Source organism: Colletes latitarsis, chromosome 3 (genome assembly GCF_051014445.1).
Source record: "Colletes latitarsis isolate SP2378_abdomen chromosome 3, iyColLati1, whole genome shotgun sequence".
Taxonomy (NCBI): Eukaryota; Metazoa; Arthropoda; class Insecta; order Hymenoptera; family Colletidae; genus Colletes; species Colletes latitarsis.
The window spans coordinates 43807456-43824077 of record NC_135136.1 but is presented as its reverse complement, the minus strand read 5'-3'; the positions used below and the strand labels follow the sequence as shown (position 1 = coordinate 43824077).

General features: G+C 45.8%; 1 protein-coding gene and 1 non-coding gene across 9 annotated transcripts in view; one reads left to right on the top strand and one right to left on the bottom strand.

The window, feature by feature from the left end:
- Window positions 1–16622, bottom strand: part of Nachra3 (nicotinic acetylcholine receptor alpha3 subunit) — a 45664-nt gene that overhangs the window by 23273 nt on the left and 5769 nt on the right. For all 8 annotated transcript variants that reach the window (XR_013079465.1, XM_076762725.1, XM_076762724.1 and 5 more), the window contains exon 2: window positions 10257–10300. The gene's annotated coding sequence lies outside the window, so the exon portion shown is untranslated. The remainder of the gene's footprint in view (window positions 1–10256; window positions 10301–16622) is intronic.
- On the top strand, window positions 3299–3372 carry Trnan-guu (transfer RNA asparagine (anticodon GUU)). Its single transcript has one exon. It is a non-coding gene; the product is annotated as a tRNA-Asn (tRNA).

Below are 16622 nucleotides of genomic sequence, written 5' to 3'. Positions count from 1 at the left end.
AAGAAGAGGAGCACAGCGTATGCAAAGAAGGTTACAATCACCATTTATCATTTATCACCATTTTCGTTTTTATAATCGACCGTTGTTCGCTTGATCGTTTATCGCAAAATACCGATACGCGTATGCGCGTACAGAGAGAAAATGCTCGTTCGTTCCACGAGGATTATTCGACCTAGTTAAATTCCACGACGTTCGTGTCCGTTGGATTGAAAATCCTAATATGTTCGTATTCCCCATCGACACCAGGAACGTATTCCAAGGTTCCTCCTCCTACGATCTGTCCTGGAATTCAAAGGGCATTCTGAACGTACGGCATACGCGCGCATCTAGGCCTCCGTCATATCCGTTCGACCGAATCGATTGCGTGCGTTGAGCTATTTCGCCTGACCGTTATCGATACCCCAACAAACGAACAAGACCTTGTCTCTCCGTCTTTAAGGGTGTTATAAATAATACGTATCCGAGTAGAGCACGAGTAGCCAACATGCGCGATCGGTTCGTTTACTCGATCGACGACGAGTCGCGTGCGGTCGAGGAAATTGCGTTCGGACGACACCGGACACGGGCTTCAGGAAATTTGCCAAACGGCTCGGAATCGCCAAGTCCCAACGGCGAAAGTGACGAGAGGTTAGGTTGGTCGACCGGCGACGTTTAATTGGACGATATTTGCCGAAACGCGTGTGTAATCACCTGTTGCACGCAGATACCGGCCCGTTAATAGCCTCCGAACGAAATAAATTCTCGTCAGACGGGGTACGCGCGCGGACCGATCGGTTGCGCGAAAATCACCCTTCAACCTTCGACAAACGCTCTTCTTTCAACCGAGTCGCAGGAATATGACTTTTCCATAGGAAAAAACTAGTAAAAATGTTGACGGAAACACGCTTCTCTCGTTTGACCTTCTTTCCAAGTTGCAGCCCTTGTTCCGTTGCTCCAGTTGCTAGTCGGTTTCCAACTTTACGACGCTTATGCGCGCGTACCTTTCTTCCCAACAAAACAGACCGAAATGATTCCTAATGCATTACGAAGGTGTTTACGTGTACGCGCACCGATATCGTCCAACAGAGCTATAAATAGCCGAGCGGAATCGGTTATGTCACGAGAATTATTCAAACACGACCAAGAACAGCAACGCGACGCCCGAAACTCCTTTTCCTGAATCGATAACAGTTACGTAAATCACGAATCGCAATATCAATCGGACCGAACGACGAAACGGGAAAAGGGGGTTGACTGAAGCACGCGTCACCGCGAGTATACGTTAAGGTGCAAGTATTTCTTAATTAGTGGCAAGCCTCGAACGAGGTGTCTCGAGCCAAGTCGCCAGCCGCCGCTCCCTCGATGCCGAGCCCCTTTACAGGCTGCTCGTAGATCACGATTTGCTTAAAGTGTCTTAAGGAACTTGAGACCGATGGAAGCGTCGACGATAAACGGACCCGCTTATGGAACAGAGAATCTCGTATACGACGCTTCTCTACGTCGATATTAATCGCAGGATTTACTCTACTCTCTACGATCATGAACATTGCCACTGACACTGACACTAGCCCAATCAAGATACATTCGATATCTCTCTGCGTTAAATATAACCAACGTAAAACGCGTTATTGAAAAGGTATACAGTACAACGGAATTTGATATTACAATGAAATCAGGACGTCCCGGAATCGATCTCTCCCGGACGACGATCGCCGGAAGCGCGGATAACGAAACTCTGTCCTCTCGATATCTAGTCGTCGAATTGATCCGAGGCAAGAAAAAAAGAAAAGCTCGTGGGAACGAGACACAACGAATCGCGTCCAAGTAGAAAATAGAATGCAGCAGCTTTGTATTCAATTGTTTCGCCCGTGTTTGGCTCCCACGAAAAAGTTACCCTCTGACGGCGTCCAAAAAAATCAAAGAAAAATAGGGGCTCGCAAACCGGTGAACCATGCCCGGTAAATATCGAGGCCGAGTTGAGAAAAGTTTATTCGCGAATAACGAATGCAACCTTACGATCGATTCGTAAACTACCAACTTTGAGCTATCGGTGAATCTTGCAACTAATATTCCACGCTAGTATACAAGCGAATCTAAAATAACGAAAGAAAAGTGTAGAAAATAAATTTCAATGTCCAGAGAAATTGCACCGCGCGCACGGTATTGGCTTTTTTTCTCTTTTCTAGTATCATGCCCCGTCGATTGCTCGACAATTTTGCATATCGAACACCGGTGGGTATTATTTGAGCGTCGACACCGAAAGGCTCGTATTTCCAGGCTCTCATTGACGGACGATCCATCAGTCGCGGTCCGCGAATGTGTCCAACTGTGAAACTTGCTTCTGTAAACGCGCATTTGTTCCACTTGGTCGCGAACCGAGGAAATAAACGTTGCGTCGGATGCCGGCCCCTGCGTCTATCGAAATTGCACGTATTTTTCGGGACACGGAGATGATAAGAATCTGGCAAAAGGCCGTCGCGCGCGAACGGCCGCGCATTTTTTTCACTCGAATACTCCGAGTTGGCGATAAGGTCATGCTGACGTCGAGATAAGGAGACCCCGATTGGGAAAGATCGCGTGCTCGAGAGAATACGAACCACGAAACGTAATGTTATCAGGGGGCACACAACAGCTGCACTAAATTTTTTTCGCCGACAGCTCTAGTTTTCAAACGATAACTCGTACGAGCACGCGGACCACCGTCTAACCACCGATGCCCTATTAAATAATACGACACACTTTGCCTTACCAACGCAAACCTGCAAATCATTTCAAACAATTTTTTTCCAAAATAAATTTTGTCGTACGGTTTTACATTTTTACCGATCAACCTGTCAGATATCCACCATGATCGATTATAACGATCAGATTCGATCGTTATCGCTATGCGGTCTTGCGTTGTTTCTACGTCCAGATACACATATTCCTTTTTGCGTGCAAGAGTACAGAAAGAACAAGAGAGAGTGAATTAAAGTCGGTAACGGGGGAGGGGGATGGGTGGAGGGGGGCAGGTTGCTACGCGAGAGAAAAGAAATTGCCCAGAAGCAATCTCTTGATGGATTTTCTGATTAAATGTCCCACGCAGCAAACCACTCGGGGAGATGCATATTTTTTTTTCGCACAACATTCGATAATTCCGGCCAACAATTTCCTTCCGTATCCGCTCGCGACATCGCCTTTTGCGCGCCCTTTGACATTACAAGGAACATTTCCGTTCTTCCGTCCTCTCGCGACGCGATAATTTCGCGAGTAAACGCGGAAACAGAGAAAATAATTTCCATACGCATACACAGTTTGTTTGCGAGAGAAGAGAATATGTGCCTCCGTGGCGCAATCGGCTAGCGCGTTCGGCTGTTAACCGAAAGGTTGGTGGTTCGAGCCCACCCGGGGGCGATTGCTTTTTATTTTCCAAATTTACCTTTTTATGTCCGATTAGTTGCGTCTGCAATTAGATCGTTTAAACGTATCGAAAATACGATATTATCAAATTTTCGTTAATTACACGATCGCACTTTACGCGAACGTTGTAAAATTCGTTTAACGCGGACAAAGCTTTCGACGGCTGTACCGCATATATGAATACTGTATGTATCGATACAGCTTTATGAAACATTTATGCGACAGTGGCGCAAATCTTCTTTTATAAGCTGCGTTCACCGTTGGCTGTCGTTGGTACGTGGTGCACTCGTAACTTTCATTCTACGAGACGTCTCGGCTCGATCATTTTTATTTTTTCCATTCCATTTCCACTCTATGAATAATAGCGATAAACGCCTTAATTAAATTGTACATAATTTTGAATGTAGCGCAATGACTACGCAACTACGCGTAGTTTGTGCAGACACCGCTAGATGTCGATCTTTCTCGCTGGCAAAGATCTACAGCCGAGGCAATATCACGGAACCGAAGGAACGTCTCCGCAGTCATTCAGTGGGTGTACTACTGATCGATTTAGCAGATGATGAAAATGGGACATGACTCGTGATTAAACTCCGCTCCCTGGCATCTATCACAAGCAACGACGGATGTCGGAGGAATTTCTGATGCTAAATCTTATTTTATGACTATTTATAAAATTAATTTCCTTATCTTATGGTCCGATCACGCTTATCCGTGTAAAATAATCGATGTCTCGTGAAAAATTTCTAACGTTAAAGAAAAAAGACATGGACTGTTGTGCCCGTTATTTCAATACTGCAACCCCCCCACACACAAATATTGTTTCGGTATTTTCGAAACTTCCAAGCGTTACGAAAAAAGAAAAGATGACCAAGCAGAGATCGCGAAAGTTCGTAACGAGAGTCAACGACGCAAACATCGCGACGACTTCGGGGCACCGTGGTACACAACACCTGTATTATCGGTTATGGTGAACCTTCCCGACCTCATTTAACTTTCAGCTGCATCGGAAAGGACGCTTTACAATTGCGAAACATACATTTATCGCAGCAGCCATGCCTCTATACTCTGCATCGATAACAGCCCGTAGATCGTGCAAGTTTCATTTCAAACTCTGAATCGAAACATTTATACCGTAATAGAGCTATCGCCAAGTAAAAGGCATGCAACCAAAGTAAAGATTTAATATTTTGTCGTCGCGCGGCCCGTTGAGTGAACAGATTGGAAAAGAGCAATTAACTGTTGGCCTCCGATAGGAATTTTTTAGGGAAAAGCAGAGTAGACCAATCGCGAGAAAGAAGATCGGAGGCAATCGTGGCAGGTTGTAGCCGTTTTGCGATACACCGGGGCAAGAACGAACCTTGGACCCCGTATAAACCTTTTTGTCCGTTCTCGCGAAAAAAGGTGCCGAGATTCGGTGTACGCCTACGGCCAAACGAAACCTAAAACTCGCGTTTTAGTCTTTTGTTCGTCCTTTTCTTCTTCTTCTTCTTCTTACCGATCAAACGACAATTTCCCACTCGGATCGTTACTACGTTTTTAGTTGGCCGTAAAATGGGCAAACGATAATTTTGGTCCGCGATGATCGTAGAGACGCGACTTTAATCGCATCTCGAATCCCACCACGGGATGCTTTAGCACCCTCGGGATACCATTATCGTAAATTAGTCCGCTTAAAAGTTGCTTCAAAGACCGGGACCGGCGGCTTATTGTTGGACCGGTCCATCTCGAAGCCGTTGTCTTAATTTCGTTCCAGTTTCTTTGTGCTCGTGCAGAAACTAATTATCGATACTTGGCCAGTTTCCAAACTCCCCACAATACCCTGTCTGTCGTTATATTCAGGTAAATCCACCTTTCGCTATCTCTCGTCTCTGTGTTAATATTTTTCCAACGACGTTACACGCCTAACGTTACTTGGGGCAACTGTGTGAAATATAACGTTACGTCGTCTCGTATAAATTCGTTTAAAGTTGTTTGATCCGATAATGAAAATAGTTTGAAACTTGTCTCTCAAAGTCCCCAACAAACTTGCACGTTCTTTCCTTTCTCAATAAACGTAGAATGAAAAATACTACGAAGCTTGCGTCTTTAACGAAACGATGTCGAGCATCTTTGAGAATATACGTAAAGAGCAGTCGTCGGCCTGTTGGCTCGCCTTTCCTTTTTCAATTGTATAATTTTAATTACGACGAGCCAACGTCTCCGTCGCGTCGAATAAGTTTCTTGAAACGCGAATGTTACGAGCAACACTCTCGATGGGTCTTATTTACCGAGCCAGGAACGCGCAAAACGGAATCCTCGACGAATACTACTTACTTATTCTTAACGAGTCCGAGAAGCAATTTATTTTGCACGCCGACGGAAACGCGTGTTACATCCGAGCTTCGTTTCTGATTTTCTTTGCTCTGGCCGTATTCATACTTGAATCCGAACGCGAATAACAAACGAAAGAAATAGAAGAGTAAGAGTTTCGGGATCGAGATTGGAAAATGTACAGAAAGAAAACCGTACTCGGTTCGATTCGGTTCGATTCGGTTCGATTCGGCAACTACCGCCGACACAAGTTTCGTTCCAACGGTCGAAACGAACTAAATTTACCGCGATATTTGCGGTCGCGTCCCTCCTATCGGTTTTCGGACGAGATTCATCGAATCGACGAACCAACAAAAATTCCACCGCTTCGAGTCCAAGAGTAACAACCAAGGGGACAATTGGTCCGTACGTTTCCGCAATATTTTCGAAACAAATAACCTGCTCGTAGACGAAAAATCGATTTATTCTATACGTGCGGTTTCCAAGTGTTTAAAAGCCGCGGGTGAGTATCGGTATAAAAGTGTGTTGGAAATTGGAGGGCCAATTTGTAGCGTGGGGCCTTTACCTCTTAACCGCGATATTAAGGAATGCAGAGTGAAGCTCGACACAAAGCCAACGTCGAGCGCGTCACGTATGATAAGAAAAATGAGAAAACGACAGCGGTTTGCTCGGCTCGAAAGCCCGTATTCATTAGCCCGCAGGCTTCACTTTCCACGGGAAGATCAGGAGAGCGCAAATTGAGTTTAAAACCTACGGAGAGAGCGAGCCGTTCGCCTTTCCAGGATACATATTTCCGCTAAATGGAAATGTACAACTCGATACCAGCGGATGGATGCGGTAAACGTCCCCGCGTGACCAATTTCGACAGAAAATCTGTTGGGAAATTGCACGACGCGTCGATCGAAAAGCAAGTTTCCGGAAGTAGCCGACAGTTTTAAGATTCGCGGCGTATTTTAGTTAGCTAGCCCACTGCTCCAAGCGTTTTACGCGAGACGAGCCCCGCCAAAGAGGCCAAGTTCCCTTTATCTGTTCCGCGTAGACGCTCATCAACGATGATGCAACTTTGCCTGTTTCGCAGATAACGAGACCAACTTTCGACTACTCCGCAGGTAGTGTAGGTGATGGATGGATCATTAGGGAAACTAGTCTTATCATCGGTTCGCCCTGATAATCCCGGTAGCCGTATCGCCCCCTCCCTACCAGTTTCTCTACTTACGGACGACCAAGTAACCAGCAGACCACCGAAAATTTCATATTTCCACGTGTCGTAGCGTGTCGAGCATGATCCACGGAAAAGGGGCTATATGCGCGCGCGTTTTCGACTCAATTCAATATCGACCGGTCGGCGTTACGATTCCATAAGTTATATTCGCGCGTTAGCGCACGCGATGGAATCTACAGGAAATTATTACCGTTCCCCGGACTTGGATTCGCCGGGCCGACGGAACTTTGCTACCGAGTAACGCACACTGGCCGGGTCCGGGAAAAAATCGGATCCCCGACGATACCGTCTGACAACCGATTAATTCTTTACGGAGCCACCAAACTCCCCGTCTATCGATTTATCAAACTTTTATACAGAATGTTTGCGTAATCACTCATTTTGTTCGGGTATACGTGGAGAGAGAGCCGAAGCGTCGGTAGATTTACCGTTAATATATCCTACGACTGACTGGGTCGCGATCGTTACTAAAAAGAGGCATCGAAATAGACGGAGGACGCCAAAGTTCCGTGCCGAGGTGTTTCGCTCGACTAAACTTGACAGGATTCTCATAAAGCGGCGGCGTTAAGGGCGAGACTGCCGAGACTGCCGAGACTGCCGAGACTGCCGAGACTGCAAGAGGAAGAAAACTTTTCCATCTGCTGTGAATATTCGCGCTCGAGTTGTTTCCTTGTCCCCGTCCGGGTCTCTGGGTTCCTCGCGATACTCCCTTTTCGTCCTGCCCTCCCCTACGAGGAAACACCCAATCGAAATTGGAACAAGACTCTGTTATCCCTCCATTCGACGACGCTAAAATTACCGAGGTAACGGCGAGTTATCGACCCGTAACAACAATTATTTCGTTTCGACGAGGATTCCGAGCGCGTCGCGCCCTCTCTTATGAAAACGACCGTTCCTTTATCCCTCGTTTTTCTGTTTTCCAATTATCGTATATGTAGAAATCCTCCCCTTGGACCGTATAGCGATAAAAAAGTGACTCTCGTCGAGAATTAGTTACGAGTAATTCTGTATCGTAAAATTGAAATATCGAGATGGTATTTCGACGCAAAGTTTCGTCGAGAGAAAAAAAATCGAATTTCCGTCTGGACAAAGGGACTGGGCAGGAAAAACAGCGGGGCTAAATTGTCGACTGGCTCGCGAACGGGTAAACTCGTTTTCCCTTTAAAGCAAATTGGCTGTTGTAACGCGTGTAACGACGTCTGGTCGTTAGGTGGTTTTGCCCGGGGGAATCCGTAACGAAACCGAGACCCGAGCGACACTATTTAACGCCCAAGACGAAATATTCCGTGCTCGCTGTCCTTTCAAACGAACAAAGGTTTCCGACCGCTGCGAAAACACTGCTGGAAACGCGTCGACCGACCGGCCGCCTCCTCGTTTTTTCTCTCGAAAATTACTAGGAATTCGGGGATACGTCTATCGATGAAAAATTATTCTAATTGACCCCCGTAATCGGGTAACAGGATCTAGAAGGTAGTATCGTGAACGATCTTGTCCTTTTTTTCTCGCCAATCATCGGACAGCAATTCGCAGATAGCGTTTCGCATAAACGAGAAATCGATCGTCTCGTCGATGGCAATTATTCCCGGTCAAGTAGCGCGTTTCCGGCAATTTTCGTGGACTGGTACACGTCGTCTCGGTGTTCGAGCAGCGTGGCCTGATGGGCTGTGGGTGCGAACGGTCCTGTGTACGCGTGTACGTGTCAGTGGCCCGATGGGGGCGGAGGGTCGTCGCTGTAAAACCAACGACCGGAGCTGACCTGAATCCACGGTTGGGGCGATGAAAAGGGAGCAACAAAAGCTACGCGCGGGACGAGGACGAGAGTGAAAATACGGAAAATAGGTCGTTGTGCGGGGGGCCACCTTGTGGAACGTCGATTCCTGAGCCCTACTACCTGCCCGAGCAACCCAACAATCTACAACTTTCATCCGGATTGCTGGATGATAACTACCCACCCGCCCTTTCCTTCCTCCTTTTTAATATCTACGATAAACGGATTTTCCAAGATTCGACCGTGCAATATCGTACGCGAGGGGAGCAACGATCGGGCGTAATCGATCAAGCGTAAGTTTAAACCGAGTGAAAAAATCGAAAGCTGACGAGAACGAAGCAGCTTGGAAGGAAATGGAAACAGGCAAAGACAGCTGTTCCCAGGATGTTGCATCGAATAATAGAATCGAGCGCGGAAATTGCCTAATTAATATGTGCTCCAATTAAATGCGCGACTCTGCGGACGCTCGAGGGTTTCCATACTCGACCAACTATTTGTCCATTTCGACACGACCCGCGGATAATTATTTCCAGGGTAGATGGAGGGGGCATCGTTATCGTCGTTAAGCGTCGTCACCGGACGCGGCGATCTCGTTCGGAACGATCATTCCTCTGTCGAGGCAACGAGATCAAACGAACCTGGGACAAGAAATATCTCTAACAACAGCATCGTTCGATTAAATACCTTATTCGCAGGTTGTCGGCACTATCGAACGAACCGATCTTTTCGATATTTTTGTTTCAGCGAGCTCGGAGGTAAACGTACGCGTTCTAGTCTCTGAACGCTCGGAACGCTCTTCAACGTCGCTCCTCGGCATTTAAAGTGACGTTAAAGTCGAAACGATGCAAGTTCGCCAACGCGGGAGCCTGTTACGGAACTTGCTACTTAATAGTTTGTAACGTTGATTTTCGCGGGAGAAGAACATTCTGATTCGAAACAGCCCCCGAGTGTCCGAGAGCAGAAGCGAGAGACAAGTTTGTTTGCGAATTAACAAATTTGCCCGCGTCTCTGGCTCGCAACGAGACGTCAGATCCGAAATGTCTCTTATTTACGAACAAGCAAGTGTCATCGACACTGTCCACTCTGCGTGTAAAGTGGCAATCGATGTCCTGGAGCGCAAACTACGAACACGTGGCTCGCCGCCGCGACAACTTGCTCATCGTTTATCAGTCGGTCGTTATTTAATTTTGCTAACCTCGTGCCTCGCGAATCACTTTCAAAGTAGAATTCCGTCGGTACGTGAAATCATGAGCGTCCGCGCTTTTCAATTTGTTCGATCAATTTCCTCTCTCCCATCGAGCGGTCCGGTCCTCCCTTATTCGGATCCGTTATCCTCAACCGGGCAACAATACCACGCCGGCCAGCCGATCGACGATCGGAAAAGAAAACAATCGAGGCCCTCGGGCCTTTTATTCATCGCGTACGGAGAGAAAAGACGCTGCCCAGTCGGAGCGACAAAAACTATACACGGGGTAACGATGCATCGAGTCGGTTTTACTGCTATTACCCGGTCAGGTATACGAGCGCGTAAAGGGATTATTAGAAACGACCGGAAGGAAAAACTGACTTGCTTACCGTAGGCTGAGTCGAAACGCGAAACACAGCTATTGGACGGTCACCTGTAACAGAGGGAAAAATATTCATGTACTTACATATTCGCTCGACACGAGCAAATTTAATTTCTTATTAATTTCAGTCTACCCTGTTTTCGTTTCGAACCTCTATTACATTTTACTGCATTCTAATAAAACTTTATACATATACACGCGTATGTTCCAAGCTGGATTAAGTATGGACGTATCGTACGTCGTTCGTTTTTCATTTTTATCCAATATTTATTGTTGAATTTTTATTAGAAATACAATAGAGATAAAAAGCAGGCCAGTTGCAAAGCTGCAACGTGTGCAGACCACGTAACGATGATGTCGGTGCCGTGTTACGATCGCAATTTCACCGACCATTACCCCCGCGTGTAATGCGTCCTTTGTGATATAGTGGTTTATTAAGAACGTACGTGCGTAATCTCGTCGTCGGTTTCGGATTTCGAGGAAATTTCCATTTCCCTTGTGCTTTTATCCGCGGCCTCTAGAATAGTGCAAATTCTTCCGTCGACCGGCTAGAAAATATCGCTGCGCCATTGTCTTTTCGTAAGCGGCGCTCTTCTATAGAGACCCGGTGGGTGGTCCCATTGTAATCGACGCATCGTTCAAGTTACTGGCAATATCGGCGAAATGTTTCGGATAAAAATTGAAATGCATCAAGAATATTAGGTGGGAAATCGGTTTGCGCTCCAGATTCGACATTTTAAACGATAAAAGAAAGAAAATCAATTAAGATAAAAGCACCCGGGCACTGGACACCTTCGAGGACTCCGACCGACGTTAACTGTAAGAACGAGGGTTTTAAGGGCAGAAAAATAGACACACCTTGTATCCCCGATCAAAGATACGAGCTTATATTGTAGGGGAGGATAGGGGAGGAGAGGGGAGGAATGAAATCGAAGCAGTCCCAATGCTCGAGCAGATTTTCTATTCAAGAACATGCATGCGCAGCTTTTCGTCCTAATACAATGTGCCAAGCTACGTGGCGTATAACGCGCGTCAAGTCGGCCACGAGATCGATATTTTTCATTTTCTTTTACATCTCCTTCTGAAATGCGTTTTCCGAAAGGACCGCGACGAAGAATTTTTTACCAGGTGTCCGCTCCGCGCTTTCTACTCTGTTTTATTTAATGTTCGCTGTGGATCCAGTTCTTTTCGCAGCCAAACGGGAGCATTTTAATTTCCGCCAAGAGAGACCTAGCCAGCCAGCTAGCAGCCTCCTTCTCGCTCTCTGGCTGCATTATTTCTACGAATCTGATTTCCGTCGCGTCGGTTCCTACGTGTTATTTAGATTAACCGGCTTCCTCGGCAGGATCGGAGCCGCGCGACGCCTAAACTCGCCGTGCAAATGTATTCGAAAACCTCTGTCTCTGCTGCTGCTGCTTGCCTCTCGGCCCGTCAACACCTCCCATTAGTCCTAGCTCTCTTCTTTGCTAAATCAATGCGGAGAGTCGACCCGCCCGAAATCTGTGCACACGGTCCTCCCCGCCCACCTCCCACTGCTTCTACGCGAGCCCAAGTTTTTCAATTCGGTAACGATTTAAATATCAATTTTACGCGCGCCCTTCAAACAGCAATTTCAACCCGACGGGAATATTTATCACCTAAAACTTTTACCTATTGAATTTTAACAACATTGTCGCACCGTCAACGATACCTCCTCCATTTTTATCAATAGTTGTACAGACTGTTTTAAACAACTCATACTACCTACTCGACCAGAGTAAAAAATCCACTTTTATTGCCTACGATTATCTATCGTTTCCTTAAAAATTGTTCCGTTCAAACCGTTCAGAGTTGTTTGAAAGGCGAATGAGCACCCGCTGCTGTAACATTGCAGCGCGTCGTCTCGTAATTAAGCAAATTCAAAGTATCCTTCCGGTTTTAACCGCATCGCGCGAGTCACCGAGGCGTACCTCTCCGCGTCTTGGACGTCTTTTCACACGGAAAACGCTCTCTCTCCCGTTGGAATGCGCACAACTGAGAAATTCAGGCAGACGCGGCATCCTACGTTAATTTTACTCAACACCGTCTTTCCATCCAAGAACATTGTACTTTAATATAATTAAAATCGTCGCTCGCGTACAACGGCATCAAATTATCATGCTACTTGTATAATCGAAAATCAAATGTCGGACCACAACTGTCCCCAAACTACTGTTTGCTCTGCTGCCGGTGACGTCTGACCACAATCAGTCAAAACTACTGAATTCGTGCCGCGCCGGTGCAAATGTCCATCCGTTTGCACAACACCTGGCTCCAACACACTCTCCCATTAAACTAGTGCTATTCCTATCGCTATTACATTTTACAACAAATAAAACAAAACACATTTGCAAAGAAATGGAAAATGGAAAACGGCTGTTTAGAATCGAGCGAAACATGAAGAAACTACAAAACTACGAGTTGTCTCCAACGACACAAGTTTCTTTCTTTATCTCGTCCGTCCGGACCGTTTCCGCGTAGCTCGTTAGAAAATATCGCCAAGACGTGGAAAATCAAGTCCACCGAAAAAGAATTTCTACCGTTATTTAATTAAACTGTTGCAACTCGTTCCGAGTTTCACTTGCTCGACACGCAAACTCGGAATTCACAATGTAACCACACGCGAATCCGTCCCAGCGCAATTATTCCTGTCGGTCCACTTCTCTGAAACTTACCAGTTCTTTGAAAACCAAGACAAAAGTCTCGCAAAAACGAAGCAAAACAAGAGAAAACCGAGAGGAAACGAGAAACAGAAGAATAAAACAGAACGAGAAAGAGAATAAAGTTCCCTTTAACCTTTTCAGCATGTAATTTTTCACTCTCGAGCCGGCTATTCTATCTTTTATTTAATTGAAAATCAACTGACAATTCGCTACTCCGCTAATTCTTATCCGACTATTTTTCGGTAAATGTTACGGATTATTATTACGAGGGGGGGTAAATTACAATAATTTTTGGTGAACAGACATACCCGCCGAAATCGATAAAAGGAGCCCTCGGCATTCTTAATAATATATTCAACTGTTTACCTATCGATACCTAAAAGTTCAAGTATTGGATCGGAGGATTAAGGTAGGGATAAATGGTGTGTGATTCCGGAGAAACGAAAGAGCTTCAGAGTCGCGTGCCACGGTTGGCTCTGCGCTTTTACGCGAGGTCTGTGTATTCGGAACACTTGTAGCAGATAAACTGCAGACAAGAGGGTTACGGCAGACTTTCTCCCAAAAGCTTTGAGCCTCCGTAATGCCTCTCAGGGGAGTGCGGTTTGAGGTATCCATTGTGACTTGCTAAATTTCTTCTTGGCTCGAGTTTGCTCGAGAGTAAATTATCCGGGCTAATGGTGAAATTAACCCGCGTCGTAGACGTCAAGGCGTATTCGACGAGCGACCGACAGCGCAAAAACCGTCTTTAAAAGTGTGGAGGTTCCTTTTTTCGAACGAGACGCGTTACTTGCGTGTTTCAAGCTAACTGACCTATTTCTTTAGCTTCCTACAGAGATACCGACATGAATTTATCCGACCTCTTTTTCATCTTTACGCTAAAGAGGAAAATCCTTTTCGAATCGGCGGTGTTCCGGCACGAATAATATTCTCGCGAAGCAATCGGTATCAAGATCAGGGCCACTGTAATCCTAACGATTCGGAAACGCCTCGTCGTTATCGGGACTCCGAAGGATGCTCTGATTTCAGTCAGCAGCGAAATTGATCGTCTAATAATAACCGTTTGTTTGCGAATCTGTTGGCTATTCGACACTCAATTTCCAATGGTATCGAATTAACAAAATAATGGATAGCTATAGGTGCGATCGGAGGGAAGAGAATCGTGGTTATCGTTAGGATAGAGGCTGCCGTGCTGCTACGAAAACATAAAGAAAAGGCAGACAGAGAGGGTGTCGAGGAAACGCGATTAAAATTATTAAAAACGGGATACAGGTTAACGAAATAGAAAATCCTGGCAAGCAAAGGAGCACGAAAGACGATAGAGGGAGGGCGAGGAAAGAGCAACTTTATTACGGCCTTGTGTCGCTTTATGCAATTACGAGTGGTTGTCAGGCCATCGTGAAAACACGTCGTTCATCTTGTCGTGCTCGCGCATACTTCCCTCTCGTTCGATGTTTGTGTAATCCAAGTCGCTTTTCTACACATTTTACCAAGAGGTGAAATAAATTTAGTCGCTCGAACGCGCTTCGCGCAGATTAATTAGCGGAGCTGACTCCGGTGATAAAGGAATATTACTCTGGTCGTAAATTCACCACTTTAATTACTACTATTTCGATGGCGAAAGTGTTGGTTTTTGTGTGCAAAAGGGGTCCACCGCGCTAATATTCCTAGTATCGGTTTCATCTAATCGAGCAACTCGTTAACGAAACGCGTAAACTAGAAAAGATAACGAGGCGATTGTTACTTTAATTTCGATTATACGTGTAATAGCGTTTAAACGGCCAGCACGATTGCGTTTCGAAGATTAAGCAAAGAGGATTGCAATAATTCTGCGACGATTACTACGATGCGATGATGTTGCGTTTGGTCGAAATCGAGTCGAACGGGAGATTAAAAATTAATGATTTCTCCGTAGCGTAAGATACGCGTATCTCTAAACGAAAGAGGAGTAGAGAGTTTCGTAGACATCGATATCGAGGAGGCTGTTTTAAAACGTTGATCAAAATCGGAAGGGCTTCGATAGGTATTATTATGGCATAAGAGGAGCGTGGCCCGTAACGACGGTAATTCCCGCCGGTCGATAAGCGATTGTGGCGACCTTAAAAGAAGGAAGATAAGCAACACGTGAAAAATCTTTTCGACGTTCACGTGGTATGCGACTCGTCGTCATCAAAAGAACTTGAGACTTGCAACTTTTATCGCGTTCTAAACGATGAAAAAATACCGAGGGACGTGGGAGCACTTGTCTAGAAAATGATTGAAAATAAAGTTTAAGACCAGTGTCTTTTTAACGAAAGGTTCAACGAAAAAGCTTGCTACGAAAATATGTGTCCTCCGTTGTCTGTAGTGTAAAGGAATCTCGCGAATCCGAGATTGCATATTGTTTGCTAAGCAAAACGAGACGAACACGAACGATATTTTTACCGTCCCTTTGTGTCCCGCGATTGGCCAGCATTCTTTACAAGTTTCTCGCATCGTACGCACCCACGATACACATTCTTTCCACTGTTTGTTTGAGATTCGAAAGGTGGTGCCTGGTGCTGTCCTTTGCGAAAAGAAACCTTCGACGAACCAATAAAATAATTAATCTGTTGGTTTACGATGAAAAGAAAGATTCGAGGTGGCCGGAGTAAAGCAAGTCCCGAATTCTCCCATCGTTCGAGCCCCTACGCTCTCGGAATAGTTAAGCAGCAAGCTGTTAGGGACCAGTCGGATTCACTGCGACACCCCGGGCTCAAAGAAAAACTTTCATTATCGCGTTTAAAAGTCTGACGTCTAGGTGACCGGCTTCACTACTACACTTCACCCTTTTATTTCGGAATTGAGCTAATATCGGGCTGCCAGCGGGCACAGACTGCTCGGCTTTCATCTCCTGGACCGAGTAACTTTGCAAAAATCTCACCCTTCCGTACGACGTATCCTTTGATATTTCGAGACTTTTGTCGGATATGCTGGGCTAGCAAAGAAACGTGATTCGGTAATCACGTATAACCACCATAGCTTCTTATAAAAGTCTACTGGGAGAAGCAGAAGGAACGGAAGCGCGACGATGGGCCAAACAAGCTAATCGAAATTGTGTCTGAAAGAGAAAGAGATTAAAAGGCTTCCGGTGAATAGGTTGTCGCTGAAATAAAAACAGCTGCACGGAACGGATAAAGGAACTGGGTTAGATTAGGTCGGTCGTAACGAGCACCAAAACTAGAAATAATAGCCCAGGTTGAACCGAGTCTTTGATTGTGCGTATCAAGTGCCGTCATTTATCGCTTCTATCGATCAAATTTCTCAACTGGCAAAGAACAAGTTTCTAATTTTACTTGGAAATGGGCTTGTCTGGAGAAAGACAACAGTACGAAATTTCGAAAATAGTAACCGAAATTTCGGTCGAGCGGTAGTCATTACCACTGGACGACTGTAAATGTCAAGGAGAGCCCGAGCCACACGAGTCGCTCGAGTCACTAGTAATTCCGGCAATAAATTCAGCAACGACGTTTAACCAATCATCACGAGCGTCGGGATTACGGTGAGCAGCGAACCAATCGCAACACCACCGCCATGTATACTATCCGTGTAAACTGGGTAATTAAGGAACTGGCGCTGGGAACGACGGATGCTTCCGGCACGCGTTTATGGAACAATATTTAATCGTTAGCGCGAAATATCAGGCTTCTCGTTCGAAGCAATCGAGCAACTTGAAT